Source organism: Petromyzon marinus, unplaced genomic scaffold (genome assembly GCF_048934315.1).
Source record: "Petromyzon marinus isolate PM22_M1 ecotype Great Lakes invasive population unplaced genomic scaffold, UKy_Petmar_22M1.pri1.0 PM_G_Scaffold_105, whole genome shotgun sequence".
NCBI classification, from domain to species: Eukaryota; Metazoa; Chordata; class Hyperoartia; order Petromyzontiformes; family Petromyzontidae; genus Petromyzon; species Petromyzon marinus.
Window position 1 is genome coordinate 597,152 of NW_027422657.1, and position 9,264 is coordinate 606,415.

At 52.6% G+C, this 9,264-nt stretch overlaps 1 pseudogene; it reads right to left on the minus strand.

Moving 5' to 3' along the window:
* Positions 1-581: 581 nt before the first annotated feature.
* LOC116938268 (putative RNA-binding protein 46 pseudogene) lies at positions 582-5,733 on the minus strand (annotated as a pseudogene).
* Between the last annotated feature and the right edge of the window lie 3,531 nt (positions 5,734-9,264).

A 9,264-nucleotide genomic window follows, 5' to 3' on the forward strand; every position in this document is an offset into this window, starting at 1 on the left:
ACCTGCTGACATGACAGGGTGACACCTGCTGACATCACAGGGTGACACCTGCTGACATGACAGGGTGACACCTGCTGACATCACAGGGTGACACCTGCTGACATCACAGGGTGACACCTGTTGACAGGGTGACACCTGCTGACATCACATGGTGACACCTGCTGACAGGGTGACACCTGCTGACATCACAGGGTGACACCTGCTGACAGGGTGACACCTGCTGACATCACAGGGTGACACCTGCTGACATGACAGGGTGACACCTGCTGACATCACAGGGTGACACCTGCTGACATCACAGGGTGACACCTGCTGACATCACAGGGTGACACCTGTTGACAGGGTGACACCTGCTGACATCACATGGTGACACCTGCTGACAGGGTGACACCTGCTGACATCACAGGGTGACACCTGCTGACAGGGTGACACCTGCTGACATCACAGGGTGACACCTGCTGACATGACAGGGTGACACCTGCTGACATCACAGGGTGACACCTGCTGACATGACAGGGTGACACCTGTTGACATGACAGGGTGACACCTGCTGACATCACAGGGTGACACCTGCTGCCAGGGTGACACCTGCTGACATCATAGGGTGACACCTGCTGACATGACAGGGTGACACCTGCTGGCCTGGCAAGGGCTTCACGGGTATGGCCACAGAGGTAACAACCAATCAGGGAAGGAGGCGCATCTGGGGCAAAGGCAACAGGTGGGGCTAGCCGAGTTACTCCGGTCACCTGCTCGAAAGGTTCCACGAGAGGGCGTGGCCAGAGGCGGGGCCTAGCCACGCCTGGGGGGATATAAGGGGGAGCGGACCCGGAGTTCGGGCCTCGTGCGTGGGGTCCTGGGTCCTGGCGTGTCGTCGTTCGCCGCCATCTCTCTCCGTCGTCGTCACGACGCCAACCGGAATCGTGGCCAAGAAGAGCTGGCACAGTCACGAGACGTTAACGTGGAGAGTCATTTGGTGAGACGTGCGTAGCGAGCGAGGTAGCGGCGCGTGGTCCGGTGAGGAGCGACGAGTCCAACGAAGTCAGGGGTGGTCCCCCCCCCCCCCCCACGAGGGAAAAAGGAAAGGGGGCGGATGGCTGAGTAGAGAGCGTGCGGGAACGTGAACGTGGAGAGCGAGTGGCCGGGCAATTTGCAGTTTGAACGCCGCAATGGACGCGAGGTTCAGAGTGAACGCTAAGTGACGGCTCGTGGGTAGAACATCGTCAGCGGTCTGACGAACGCCGCTGCAATGGACGCATGTCGCTACGGGTACATGTCGCTTTTGGAGCAGGTACAGCACGTGGCGACCACCTGCTGGGTCATGGGGAAGGAGCCGGGTTACGCTGAGAGGTCCTGGGAGAGGCGGCTGGGATGCGGTGTCGCGGCGGGGGCTGGGCGCATTCTCAGAGGATTCGCATCGCTGAGGATGTTGTGGGCGAGCTGACACGCCACCTCCCGTGCTCCCTCCTCGCTGGAGCTCAGAAATGCGGGGAAGATCCCGGCGCCTTCTCCCATCCTGGGAATCGACACCTTATAGAGGAGGCCCGTGGGCATCCCGGGCCCCGAGTGAGCGTGCAGCTCGAAGGTCGGGTAGCTGACGCCGGCGGTCCGGCACAGCATCCACAGCCGCGCCTGCCACGACAGCATGGCCGCCTCCGGCAGCGCCTCGAGAGCCACGGGCATGGGCCGCAGGTGGAGAGGTACCCACCACAGCCACGTGCTTGCCCCCCAGCACCCAAACAGGCTGTGCGCGGCCTTGCCGGTGGCCGTGCACTCCGGCTGCAGCAGGTCTGGCACCGCCGCCTCCTTCTCCTCCTCGTCTTCGGTTGTCGCAGCCGCAGCCACCGTGTCCCATTCCGGGATGGCCCAGTCCACCTTGATGGTCCGGCCCCATAGCTGGAAGTTGATTCGAAGGAGCTTCTTCCTGGCCATGGCGGCCGCGTGATGGCTCCCGTACTCGATGAACGCGTAGCCTCGGTTGAGGGTTTTGTCCCAGCAACAGACGCTCATCTTGACGTCCACCACGCCCTCCGTGGCACCGCTCATCGCCATCATCACCTCCGCTCGCTTCTTGTCCTTTGGCAGCCCCCCAATGAAGAGGCGGCGATTGTCCACGCTGAAGCGGACTCCAATGCGGCGTCCGGGACGGATCTCGAATTTGTTGAGTTTCTTGACGGCATCCGTGGCTTCGGCGCGCGTGGCGTAGGTAGCGAACGCGTAGCCGCGGTTCTCTCCGCTATAATCCATCACGAGGCGGAGCTGGTAGAGCTTCCCCACCATCTCCAGCACGGGCACCAGCTCATCCTCGTAGAGGTCGCGCGGGATCCTCCCCAGAAACACCTCGCAGCCACGGGCGGGAGGGGGCCCCTGCCAGTCGGGCGGCGGTCCGAACTTCCTCTGTCCGTTCTCCTGGACGATGCTGTACCCCGTGCGCAACATGCGGTCCAGCAAGACCTTCATATAGGCCATGCCGAGCACCGGTGGTTTGGCTACTACGGTGGTGCTGGGGCAGCGCCTTGGGGCCCGGTGGAGCCCTTGACACTCCGCGTGGTCGCCTCGTGCCGACAAAATCACGGGGGGATTCAGCTCCTGAAAAGCCAAATCTCCGGCAGGAACTCGCTTGGCCCAAACCTACAGGCCAGCAGTGAAGAGAGGAAGAGAGAGAGTGGAGACGGATGGAGAAAGAGAGACGCGTTTGTTCGGTCCGTGGGCCTAAATGTGACGTTAGCGTAGCCTGTGCAGTATGCATACAGCGCTTTTGTCAATCCACTGCTGGATGAAGCCCTCCCCCACATTGCACAGAGGAAACAAGAAACACAAACTCACACGGTTCCCGGCATGCGTTTGTTTGTCCTCGGAAATGTTCACCGAGCGATGATTTTGCGTTTCGAGCGGCGCTCACGAGGCGGCGTTTGACTTCGCGCGGTGAACTTTGCCCGTGATGACGTCACTGGGCACGACAGGAGAGGTCGGCGCTGACTTTTAGCGCCGTTTTTTTTCTCCCCATCCAATAGTCCATGAGATGCTTCAAAATGAGACCGTTTTGCCGGTATCAAAGTATGACAAAATAAGAATAGATTTGATCCTTTTTTGGCAACAAAACGGGTGTTTAGATGTTCAAACACCAAACAGAAACCTTCTTCAATGAATCTTAAGATCTGTTTTATTGCCAGAAAGGATACAACCTATTCTTATTTTTCCATAGCCCATGAGATGTCTCCTTTGTCGGTACCACGTGAGGTGGCCTAAATTGAGCAGTTGCAATTTCTCTACGTGGCCAGGGATAAACAAATTCAATGAGTGAGACTATCAAGTAATTTACTTTCATTTTCCATTAAAATAAATGGGTACGACTAAAGTTTTGCTAACTTAGGTGGTACCGAGTTCTGCTCTGGACCATGAGTGGGCCATTTAATCAACTGTGGCCAGTTTTCAACATTGTATGGTCCCTAACAGCAACAGAGCTGTTGTATTACAATTGTGTTCATATTGGATCATCTTTACAACAGAGCAGACATGCAGACAGATCTTAATGCTTAATGCTTTCAAACCCTCGTTGTTGAAATGTGAGTTTACTTGCAAATGGAATCACAGTCCCAAATCATGACCGCAGAATGGTTGGAGCGAGTTGTTGGAGAGGGTGGTGGGTCGGGGGTTGAATTGCCATCATCAAAGCAGCACACGCCCCACCTTATGAACCACACAGAGTAATCATGCGAGCCAGACGTTGTATAGAAATGAGTATTGTTGTTAGTGTAGCGTTCACCAAAACGATCCAGGATATGTTTTATTTGGTCACGCCATTCATATTCAGATATTAATTTTGCTTGTGTTTCAGAGTGGGCCGATTCATCTTTGATCTCATGAAGATGCGAAATCGCAAATAGGTTTTGATCAAATTGCTAAAAGGATACAATTTTTTAATGGATATTTGAAATCAATGGAGTGCATGTTTTACAATTCACGCAGCTCAACGACGAAATAAATAATATCGCATGGTTTTAATTAAGTAAAATATTTTATATATCAGAATTTATAAATTTGTGTCATGAATTAGGGTGATGAATTTTGCTTTGACCATCTCTTAAATAACCGCATTTATAATTAGAGCTGGGGTATCATCATATTTCTTAAGTCGTTGATCACTCAACCAAATATATCGGTTTCATTACTCGACAAATTGGATAACAATTAGTTTTTAAAAATTTGTCCGCATATGTGCCACTGGATGGGAGGTTATGGGTGCGGCATAATCAGTTGTATTATGCTGGGCGTGGCTTGTAGGGGGTTTCCTACCTTCGGGAAGCGTGACGCTGAAATGGTCGCTGTTTATTAATCCACCCGAGTTACTGACCACGCGTTCCTCTGGTTAAGGAACCTTCACGCAAACTGCGGTCATCCTCGCAGTGCCTTTTGGCTCAGTCACCGAACAAAGACGGTCACTGTATCGCACGCTGTCAGATGTGTTTCTGCAGCCGCCTGGAATACTTTTTATTACCATATTAGGAAGCCACTGGAGCTATACACATTCACATCTAGATTTAAAACTCATTTCTTTAGAACTGCTTTTTGTGTTCTTAGCTCTTTCGGTAAAGTCACGTTGAAGGGAAACAATAAAGTAATAAAATATATAAAAATAAAAATTCTCACGACGTTTCGACCATAACACAAACGGTCATCATGATTTTTATTGTTTTATATATTTTTTTATTATTTTATTGTTTCCCTTCAACGTGACTTTACCGAAAGAGCTAAGAATATGAATTACTGCAGTCACGAAAGCTTTAAATTAAAATTTAACTGCTTTGTGTTTAGTCTTTCGTCCTTCCCCCACATCTCTGATTGGCACGGTTAACTACCGTACAGCGCGAAAGAAGTTCAACAACATACATGCACACAAAAGTTATAAGTTTGGTCAATTCACTTAATCGCCTAATCATATCAGCTCCTAGCTATACTGCACTCTTTGTAGGTGAGTAGGTCGGTAGCTGCGCTACTGTTGTGACATTGCCTACACGATTAACTCTGCGGTGGCGAATAGCGCGAGTGGTGTGTGTGTGTGTGTGATAATTATACATGACGACAGTGGTGTAGCTTGTACAGAATAAGTTAACACGATTTTTAATTTAGAGAGCATCTACATGCAACCGAATCTCACGACGCTATACCACAACAGACGCGTGCACCTAACCGGTAACAACGAGGCGTGATACTTGTCCGGTATTTTAAGAGAGAGACGGCCATAGGCAGAGAAGAGGAGGAAATGTATTTAGCTTGGACGTGGACAGATGGTTGAGGGAAGTAAGTTCCAGATCTAGGAGGCAGCAAGAGGAGAAGGCGAGGCAAATGACGAATCGAGGGTTGACCTCTACACAAGGAGAAGGTCAACTCGCCGCTTCGATCAGAAAGCTTCGGCTCCTGCAGCGCAGAGCGCACGGAGGCGGTGCCTGGTGTAAGAGGGGAGATGAGGCTTGCACGTTGGAACCGCCGACAGTTCAATCTACATTCAGAGACGTTCAATTTGTGTACAGGATACATCACGTGAGAGCCCGGAGTGCAGCGGAGGGGGGCGAGGCTGATTCATTCGGCCTCAGAGGAACGCCGTGACCCTCAACCGGTCCGTCATCAGTCTCAGCCGTGGTCTATCCGCTGCGGGGTGAAGGGCACCCCCCTTGTTAGTTGCTCTCGGTACTGCAAGGGCCACGTTACACTTCACTCCTGCGTCATGAAGCGATCCCGTAGCTCCGTCTCTACACGGGCTGGGCCAGACGTGGGCAAAGGACGGCCCGTTGGGCTTTTTAATCCGGCCTGCCGAACTTGTCCAAATAATATTATTGATGTTGTTGTTAAATTAAATTTTACCTTGCTCCTGTAATGCCCCCGTTTCCCAGATTAGACGGCGCACTTTGACCGGGAGTGCGGTAATTGTTCTGGGCGCAGGCCTCAGACGTTTTCGTGATGTTTGATCAGTCACGTTATGACACGTTTTTGAATGGTTCATGTTCGTGCAATTTGTTAAAATTGCCTTGCAAATAAATGCTTTGCTACCTTTTAAAGGCCAAATCCTTTCACGTAATGATTTTTGACACCATCATTTATGTTAGTTCACACAAACGCTCCATCCACCACCATCACCACCAACATCACCACCACCATCACCACCACCAGCATCACCACCACCATCACCACCACCAGCATCACCACCACCAACATCACCACCACCAACAGCACCATCACCACCACCAACATCACCACCACCAACATCACCACCACCACCAACATCACCACCACAAACATCACCAACATCACCACCACCAACAGCACCATCACCACAACAACATCACCATCACCACCACCAACATCACCACCACCACCACCGACATCACCACCACCACCAACATCACCACCAACATCACCACCACCAACATCACCACCACCAACATCACCACCACTAACATCCCGACCACCACCAACATCCCCACCACCACCAACATCACCAATACCATCACCACCACCAACATCACCACCAACATCCCCACCACCACCAACATCACCACCAACATCACCACCACCAACATCACCACCACCAATATCACCACCAACACCACCAACATCACCACCAACATCCCCACCACCACCAACATCACCACCAACATCACCACCACTATCACCACCACCAACATCACCCCCAACATCCCCACCACCACCAACATCACCACCAACATCACCACCACCAACATCACCACCAACACCAACATCACCACCACCACCACCAACATCACCACCACCATCACCACCACCAACATCACCACCAACATCCCCACCACCACCAACATCACCACCACCAACAGCACCATCACCATCACCAACATCACCACCACCACCAACATCACCACCACCACTACCAACACCACCACCACCAACATCACCACCAACATCCCCACCACCACCACCATCACCACCACCAACATCACCACCACCACCAACATCACCACCACCATCACCACCACCAACATCACCACCACCAACATCACCACCAACATCCCCACCACCAACATCACCACCAACATCACCACCACCAACATCACCACCAACATCACCACCACCACCAACATCACCACCACCAACACCACCACCACCAACATCACCACCAACATCCCCACCACCACCAACATCACCACCAACATCACCACCACCATCACCACCACCAACATCACCACCAACATCCCCACCACCACCAACATCACCACCAACATCACCACTACCAACATCACCACCAACATCACCACCAACATCACCACCACCACCAACACCACCACCAACATCACCACCATCACCACCACCAACATCACCACCAACATCCCCACCACCACCAACATCACCACCACCAACATCACCACCACCAACATCACCACCAACATCACCAACACCAACAGCACCATCACAACCACCAACATCACCACCACCATCACCACCACAAACATCACCATCACCAACATCACCACCACCACCACCAACAGCACCATCATCACCACCAACATCACCATCAACACCACCAACATTACCACCACCACCAACATCACCACCACTAACATCCTCACCACCACCAACATCACCACCACCACCAACAGCACCATCACCACCACCAACATCACCATCACCACCACCAACATCACCACCACCACCACCATCACCACCAACATCACCACCACCAACATCACCACCACCACCAACACCACCACCAACATCACCACCATCACCACCACCAACATCACCACCAACATCCCCACCACCACCAACATCACCACCACCAACATCACCACCACCAACATCACCACCACCACCAACATCACCACCACCAACAGCACCATCACAACCACCAACATCACCACCACCAACATCACCACCACAAACATCACCATCACCAACATCACCACCACCACCACCAACAGCACCATCATCACCACCAATATCACCATCAACACCACCAACATTACCACCACCACCAACATCACCACCACTAACATCCTCACCATCACCAACATCACCACCACCACCACCACCAACAGCACCATCATCACCACCAACATCACCATCAACACCACCAACATCACCACCACCACCAACATCACCACCAACACCAACATCACCACCACCATCACCACCACCAACATCACCAACATCACCACCATCACCAACATCACCACCACCAACAGCACCATCACCACCACCAACATCACCACCACCACCAACATCACCACCACCACCAACACCACCACCACCACCACCAACATCACCACCAACATCCCCACCACCACCACCATCACCACCACCAACATCACCACCACCAACATCACCACCACTAACATCCCCACCACCACCAACATCACCACCACCACCAACATCACCATAACCACCACCAACATCACCACGACCAACATCACCACCAACATCCCCACCACCACCAACATCACCACCAACATCACCACCACCAAGATCACCACCAACATCACCACCACCACCAACATCACCACCACTAACATCCCCACCACCACCAACATCACCACCACCACCAACATCACCACCAACATCACCACCACCAACATCACCACCAACATCACCACCACCACCAACATCACCACCACTAACATCCCCACCACCACCAACATCACCACCACCACCAACATCACCACCAACATCCCCACCACCACCAACATCACCACCACCAACAGCACCATCACCACCACCAACATCACCACCACCAACATCACCACCACAAACATCACCAACATCACCACCACCAACAGCACCATCACCACCACCAACATCACCATCAACACCACCAACATTACCACCACCACCAACTTCACCACCACTAACATCCTCACCACCACCATCACCACCACCAACATCACCACCACCACCACCAACAGCACCATCACCACCACCAACATCACCATCACCACCACCAACATCACCACCACCACCAACTTCACCACCACTAACATCCTCACCACCACCATCACCACCACCAACATCACCACCACCACCACCAACAGCACCATCACCACCACCAACATCACCATCACCACCACTAACATCCCCACCACCACCAACATCACCAACATCACCACCATCACCAACATCACCACCACCAACAGCACCATCACCACCACCAACATCACCACCACCACCAACATCACCACCACCACCAACACCACCACCACCACCACCAACATCACCACCAACATCCCCACCACCACC